Source organism: Phoenix dactylifera, unplaced genomic scaffold, assembly GCF_009389715.1.
Source record: "Phoenix dactylifera cultivar Barhee BC4 unplaced genomic scaffold, palm_55x_up_171113_PBpolish2nd_filt_p 000097F, whole genome shotgun sequence".
Classification (NCBI taxonomy): domain Eukaryota; kingdom Viridiplantae; phylum Streptophyta; class Magnoliopsida; order Arecales; family Arecaceae; genus Phoenix; species Phoenix dactylifera.
Genome location: NW_024067681.1, coordinates 1,083,255 through 1,089,525, shown reverse-complemented (window position 1 = coordinate 1,089,525; position 6,271 = coordinate 1,083,255). Strand labels below are relative to the sequence as shown.

At 42.2% G+C, this 6,271-nt stretch overlaps 1 long non-coding RNA gene across 1 annotated transcript; it reads left to right on the top strand.

Annotated features, from left to right (window-relative positions):
• Positions 1-1,746: 1,746 nt before the first annotated feature.
• Positions 1,747-4,761, top strand: LOC120104761. The gene is made up of 2 exons (XR_005507135.1): positions 1,747-4,353; positions 4,577-4,761. It is a non-coding gene; the product is annotated as an uncharacterized LOC120104761 (long non-coding RNA).
• The last annotated feature ends 1,510 nt before the right edge of the window (positions 4,762-6,271 follow it).

Here is a 6,271-nt window from a genome sequence, read left to right as displayed (position 1 = left end):
TTCTCCTGGTAACTCCCTACGGGGAGCAGCCCGTTCTCCGTTGTTGGCTCTGGAGGAGCCATGCAGATTTTGACTGGGGAGAACCGGGCCGTTGGGGAGACACTCCGGCGGGGCCTGGGCCTGCGGGGGAAGCGCCGGTGAAGCTTCCACGCGCCGTAGGCCCTGAACGACGGCGGCCAGGGCCTGGACTTGCTGTACCAGGGCATTGAACTGTTCCGGCTGGACCTGAGGACCTGGGTCAGCTGGAGTTGGGGAATTCTGGACGGAGTGTCCAGGACTTTGCGGGGGACGCCGGGAGACGTTAGAGGCTCCCTTACTTCTCAACTCCATGACTGCTACTCGGGCCCTTCCTCTAGCGCCAACTGTTGCTAGAAATTGGACCCGGGGGCAATCTTCGGTCGAGGAGAGGGAGCGGAAGGTGGTTACTCACGGCGAGGCGGTGGTCCGTCGACGGGCGGCGTCCTCCGTCTGGGGCGATCGGAGAGAAGGAGCGGCTGGGCGACGATCCGACAGTGGGCGGCGTCCTCCGTCTGGGTGCCTGCACACGGACCGGTGGCCGGGTCTTCCGGCGCCGGCCCTCCGACGCTCAAGTCAGGGAGGGGGCAAATCGTGTAGAGTAGAGGTCAACAGTGCTTGTCCCGAGTACCGATTTTCCAACCCCCTTTTATAGACCGGGGGTCGGTTTACCTGCGATGTAACGGGGCGAAGCCGTAGTACGGCTCGGCATGTCGTTCAGGTCGGCGCTTGGTCAGGCGAATCATTGCACTGATGTCGGCGATGAGGGCGTCGTACAACCCGAACTAGCACGCTACCAGGCGAATTTATTGCATCAGTGTCGGAGGTATGGCCGAGATCAGAGACTTATCACAGTCGACTAGACTCTGCTGGGCTTATTTGCCGTGGAGAGCTGGGAGTCCGTAGATGACAGGAGTCACGTGCATTAATTGTTGAGTGAGCCGAAGATCCACATTTATTGTGGAGTAAGCCGGAGATCCGCATTTATTGTGGAGTAAGCCGGAGATCCACATTTATTGTGGAGTAAGCCGGAGATCCGCATTTATTGTGGAGTGTGCCGGAGGATCACAGCGGTCATGCGCAATAAATGCCGGAGGGGCGTCATAGTACGGTCTCTGGCCGGACCTCGGAGACGTACGGCCGTAGTAGGTGGCTGACAAAAGTAGGCCTCGGACATTGGGGTTTCTCTTAGGTCGGAGGTTCCGAGTTCGGATGCCGACTTCGGCCTTCCAGGGTCGACGATTGTGCGGCTTCTTAGGAGCATTCGTGTCATTTGGGGGAAAAACCTTATTCTCCCAACAGCTATCATATCATTTAGCTCATTATTGTACAAACCAACTTCTCTGTCTCCCTTGCCCTCTTTAAACTTCCCCACGCACCCCCACCCCTCCTTTTGTGTTTCAGAGAGAGTCGTGGCTTCCTTTCTCTCTTTATTTTACTGCAAGAACGCAAAGCAAGAGGGTCCCAGCTGCAGCACCGGTGCTTTTCAGCCTTGGCTGCGTCTGGCTGCGTTAACTCTTGCTCCTTTTCCACCAACTTTTGCGTAGCCAGCTCCGCTCTGGTCTTTATCTAGATGCGAAAACTTCTCTAGCAAACGCCTCCAGAAGGTGACGTTTGTTTTGTCTGGGAAAAGCCATTTGCTTTCCAACAATCTTACACTGTAGATTTTTTTTTTTCTATTTATATATCATTTTTTTGAATTTTTCTCCAAATTTTTAGTTAGACCAGCTAAGCTAGTGGACACGCTCAACTACGAAATAACATCCCAATCAGATCCACTACCGAAGGATCAATCTAACTGCGAAGCAATATTATACACAAATGCATGTGTTTTACACTCTTTTTTTTTTTTTTTTTTTTTTTTGGTGCACGTTGCTTCGCGGTTAGATTAGTCCACTAGCCCAATGATGGCTTTGGTCCAACTAATAATTTTTTCTCTTTATCTCTATAATTTTAGAAGCGACCTCTTCTTCACTCCTCTATACCTACTCATGACCATCTTCCAGCTCAGCCTCTCTCTCTCTCTCTCTCTCTCTCTCTCTCTCTCTCAAACATGAATGTCATCCGAGAGCCGTTTCCCTGAGCCTAACAAGATTTCTATTTCCTATTGCTTTCACTGGCCGGAAACTATACATCATGCAACATCCTGGAGTCTTTCTTTTTCTTTTTCTTCTTCTTCTTCTTCTTCTTCTTGAGAACAAAAATCTGGAGTTTCTATTTAGATGCTTCAGCATTAAATTTTTTTTTTACACCATTGTGTTTGTCCAATGAATCCTCAAAATATGACCGCTCTAGTAAATCGTTATCTAAAGAAGTCACAAAGTGTTGAAGAATTCTAGAGGGAGATGACCATGCGCTATAAAATGGAATTTTTCATGTTTTAGGTTTTTTTAAAATTGACAAACCACATCAATGACCCGCCCATAAATATGATGAAATAACAATTACTGTTTTTGTAGAACCATTTGGAGTTGAAAGATAAGCTTGGTTGTTGCACATATCTACAGGTGCCGGTCTTCTCAATCAATCCTCTTTTTATGATGATAAAAGTGGTTCTTTTTCCTCTAAAATCATCATATATCCCTGTTTTTATTTTGTTTTATTTTTGTTTAATTTTATCAGTCTAGCCAATTATATGATTACTGACCTTCTACATTTTTCTCTATATGACTGGCTAATGGTTTCTTGCAGTGAAAAAATGGTATTGTGATTAAGAAGCAGTCTTGGTAAGACATATCCCATAGGATTAAGCTCTGGTGAGTGCTTGCATACTTCAATTTTCCTTCTTTTTCTGAGCAACAAGGCATTATGAATTGCACTGTTCCTACTACTCTTTCTCTCTGATTCTCGGCTATTTGGGTAACTAGGTTGTAACAATTTTGACCGTTAATTTTCTTTTTTTAATGAAAAAATTTAAGTTACCGAGGACTGTTTAAGCCTGAAGAATTAAGTCTAAAATCTTGCAACCAGTAACTGTTTTATGATTTAATCACATACCGTAGCGCAACAGATGACTATTCTTTTTTTCATGACTATATTGATGAAAATTACAGAGCACTCACATAATAAAAAAATGAATTGCTTAATCCACTAGTTGGTGCATTTTCATCAATATAATAAATATCAGCCATTTACCGATATTATCAAGTTATTTATATGTGTGCAAAATTTAAGGTCATTAACTTATATCTGATTTTAATGAAAAGGATCATTAACATTTAATATGAGGTTGGCATTTATAAACATGATTATGTTACTAGCTGCTAAGTTCTCAGTTGGCCAGCAATTGGAGGCCAATAGCTCAAGCTTCAAATAGGCAGGTTACAGCAAATTTTGTATAGGCTAGTTGAATAGCATCCTGGCAGAGAGAACTTAGATTTTCATATGACTCAAATGCATAATTTAAATGACCCAGCTAGCTTGGTGCTTCAACAGGGTCTTTTGTTCCTCCACTATACTTTCTCGAGGGTGGAGATAAACTGAAGCAATCGTATCACTGTTTATAACATTTTAGAACTCAAGGATTTTTGTCATCACAAAAAAGAAAAGGATTGTTGAACCTTAAAGGTGGATTTTGATAATGCAAAATAGCTAAGTCAAAAGTTGACTAATCTATTTGCTTTGACTTTAAATGATAAATTTCAGGAAGCAAAGATGAAACTCTTCAACTACTCTCAAAATGATTATCCATCTGAAGCTCTACATCAAAAGCAAACTCCAAAAGGCCATGAATACATTCCTTGGATACAAGCACAAAAGATTTCATCCTGAGCTACCTCAAAAGTCGACCCCGAAACATTGTCGCTGACTCATGCACCTTGATAAGCCGACTCTAACAGATTACAAGTCGACTCTAGAACAATCTCACAGAACAGGCAAAAAACCAAGAAATTCATCTCATTGACGAGTCGACCTATGAAGTACTCGAACCGACTCCAGTATAGCATGAGCCGACCACAGATAAAAGCTAGTTGACCTCAGAATGACTATAAAAAAAAAAGATAGATAGCTGATGAAATCACTGATTGGCGAATCAACCCGTGGAATTCACGAGCTGACTCTAGTAAAACTAGAATCGACCCTAGAAATAGTCGAGTCGACCTCAGAACGGCCACAATGGAAGGACAGAAAGTAGCAAAAAATAGTTCGTCAAAGAATCGACCCCTGAAATCAACGAGTCGACTCTTTGAAACCTTGAGTCGACCTCTGAACTAAGAAAGCAACTCCACAAGCTCTATAGATGAAAGATAGAGTGCAACAGAAACAGAAGCAAGCTCGGGCTAACTCCTAAAGATCACAAGTCTACTCTTCAAAATCTCGAGTCGACCCTCGAAAATGGTGAGTCGACCCCTCTGTGCCTGATAACTGTAATGGCTAGTTTTTCTGCGAGTCTAAACAACTGTTTTCATCTCACAATGACTCTATTAACTGTCTAACGGCTTAGAATGTGTTCCAACCTGCTTCAAAGAGTATAAATGTATGGAACACCAAAAAAAAGTTATGGTTCGGTTTGATTTATAGGCATGCACGCAGACAACCATTTCACTAATCTACAATGCAGGTATGGGATGCTGATGATTAAAGACAGATCGGAATGCAGGTACAATGGCTCAGTTGTTTGACGAAGGCCAAGAAGAGTGTTCTGCCATCTTTCTAAGGACCTACTTGGTTGCTGCCCTTGCACTTGCAGCTTGGTCAACATCTTTCATGTCTATCCCAAAATTTTAGATTATGTATTGTCAACGACCTTTCATGCCCCAAATTCCCTCAGACGTGATTGTAGAATTCCATTCTTGGGGTTCCCGAGCCTTTCCTCTCCAACTATTACGGGCTCGTTTGGTTCACAGAAAAAGAAGGGGGGGGGGGGGGGGGGGGGGGAGGGGAGTGTAGTTAACGGAAAAGTAATGAGATGCCTCTTATTTGGTTGGAGTTTTCAAAGGAGAGAGATAGAAAAGTTGTATTCCCATGGAAATATGATTCCCACATTTCATGGAAAAGTCTTTTCCATGAGAAACATGGAAAAGCTACTTTCCCATGAGGTGGGAATCACTCCATTTTTATTTTTTCCCAAAAAGAACCTTCAGCATTAAAGAAGTATTAAAGAGGCATTAAAGACCTAATTTTTATTAAAGGTATAATAGGAATTATACATAACTTTCTCATGAAAGTGGACAGTCAATCAAACATAAGCACTTTGGAAATCTGTCACTTTTCCATGGTCAACCAAACATGCCAAAAGTACTTTCCTAGGCATTCTCTTCCTAGAAATCTATTTTTCAGGAATTATATTCCTAGAAGAGAAAATGCTTCCTGCCAACCAAACGAGCCCTACAAGTATTTCTGGATCTCAAAGGAATAGATGACATAATTTGTTTTTCAGTTGATTCAAAAACTTGAGAGCTAGAATATCTTCCCTCTACGTCTGCTTCTCCTGATCATGAGAAACGAGTGGAAATTTTGTACCAAAAACTCTGGAAAGAAGGTAAAAGATTTAGCATGGAATGCTTACAGAAAACTAGGCTTTTCAGAAAGGAGCCCTTCCCACTGCATGTGGAAATCTACGGACACAATGGCAAATCTAAGAAGGATAGAGGATTGAAGAGCGTCAATGAGAATAAGTCATTAAACCAAGATGTAGATGATGAATAAGATCTTGGTGTAAACTGCAGCGTTAAACTTCTCCAATGATACTTTCTTCAATCAATAAATTGAGTTCGTTCTTAGCCCGCATGCAGTTGATTCTTGTCAGTGGTGGTAAGCATTGAGAGTTAGGATCCTTTCCACTCTGCGGTTGATCTGGAAGACGTTAAGCCTCAATCACAGCCGCCCGTATAACGCACAACAGCCATGATTGAGAGACCCACCCAAGGGTTATTTCAAATCTTTTATTTGACCTTAATTTATTTTGTAAGATTCAATCCCTAATAACCTGCTCTAACCTATCAAAACTAATCCTTACAACTCTTACTAGCTAATTTCCAATATGATTCAAACTAGTATTAAAAAAAAAACGAAAAACCATGTAAAAAATATATATCTAAGATCATAACTCAACCTGATCTAAATGGCTTTGAACCAAATAGATCTCTACCTTCATGACCTGAGTCAGGTCAAAACTTTTAACCTATATCTTATCTACTTAAAAACTTTATCCTATCCAACCCTAACTAGAAAATACTTGAACAAACACAACCCAGATACCTTCATGACCAATCAGGATTTGAAGTCCCATCGTTTCTTGCCATCCCTAGACCCA